The following is a 1,532-nucleotide window of genomic DNA, read 5'->3' on the forward strand; positions in this document are numbered from 1 at the left end:
GGGAGCGGCCACTGCACTCCAGTCTGGGCGACAGAGTGAGACTCCAACTCAAAAAAGAAAAGAAAAGAAAAACGTAACAGAGAATTGTAGTGGGTCGAATGATGATCCCCAAAAGATATGCTGAAATCCTAACCCCAGAGACCTTAGAATGTGACCTTATTTGGAAACAGGGTCTTTACAAGTTCAAAATGTGGTCATTAGGATGGGCCCTACTTCAATATGACTGGCGACCTTATAAAATGGGGAAATTAGCCTGGTGGGGTGGCTCATCTCAGCACCTTGGGAGGCCGAGGCAGGTTGGGGGAGAGGAGGCGGGTATCATTTGAGTTCAAGACCAGCCTTGGCAACACGGCGAGGCCTCACCTCTACAAAATCAAAACAGGAGACAGCGCTGTGGCACCCCAGCTACTGGGGAGGCTGAGGCAGGAGGATTGCTTGAGCCCAGGAGATCGAGGCTGCGGTGAGCTGTGATTGTGCCACTGCACTCCAGTCTGGGGGACAGAGTGAGACTCTGATTCAACAAAAAAAAAAAAGATGGGAGAAGATGGTCAGCCACATGGAGGGAAGAAACAAATACAGAGATCAACAAAAATAAAATAAGGCTGGGCACGGTGGCTCATGCCTATAATCCTAGCAATTTGGGAGGCCAAGGTGAGAGGACCGCCTGAGCCCACGGGTTCGAGACCAGCCTGGGCAACTTGGCGAGACCTCATCTCTACAATAAATCAAAAATTAGTCGTAGTGCGCGCCTGTAGTTCCAGTTACTTGGAAGGCTGAGGCGGAAGGATCGCCGGAGCCCAGCAGGTCGAGGCTGCGGTGGCCGGGAGCGGCCCCTGCACTCTAGTCTGGGTGGCAGAGTGAGACTCCAACTCAAAAAAAAAAAAAGTTATACTTCTGCTGGGTGCGGTGGCTCATGCCTATAATACACCTATAAGCCCAGCACTTTGAGAGGCAGAGACTGAGAGTATTGCCTGAGTCCACTGGTTCAAGACCATCCTGGGCAACTTGGTGAGACCTCACCTTTACAATAAATACATTTTGGAAAAAAAAAGATATACTTCTGACCTTGGCTCTTAAAACAACACCCAAAAACAAAAGTCAGGATGGAACAGATTGATACATCCGTGTAAAATAAACACAAAAAACTTCTGAGGCAAAAATAACTAAATAAAGTTTCAAAGGCCAAGTACAAACCGGGAGGAAACATTCACAATATACGTAACTGAGTAAGGATTAGAATCGGAACCCATAGAGTACTCCTACAAATTAATAGTAATAAAAAAAAGGCACACAACCCATTTTTAAAAATGGGCAGAGGATATGAGCAAGCGCTCCGCAGAAGACGAAATATAGAAGACCAATAAACTCACAGCCAATGTTCTATTTCCTTAGTAATCAGAGTTGCAAGTTGGAACAGTGTGATACGATCCTTTCAGGAAGTGACTAATACTAACCCATCAGCGAAGTCTCCGCTCAGGGGGCCCTTCCTCCAGGAAGCCCCTTCGGACTCCCGGGCTGGGTCAGGCGCCCCC

This window comes from Carlito syrichta, unplaced genomic scaffold (assembly GCF_000164805.1).
Source record: "Carlito syrichta isolate Samal-C Ts95f unplaced genomic scaffold, Tarsius_syrichta-2.0.1 Scaffold130743, whole genome shotgun sequence".
NCBI lineage: Eukaryota > Metazoa > Chordata > Mammalia > Primates > Tarsiidae > Carlito > Carlito syrichta.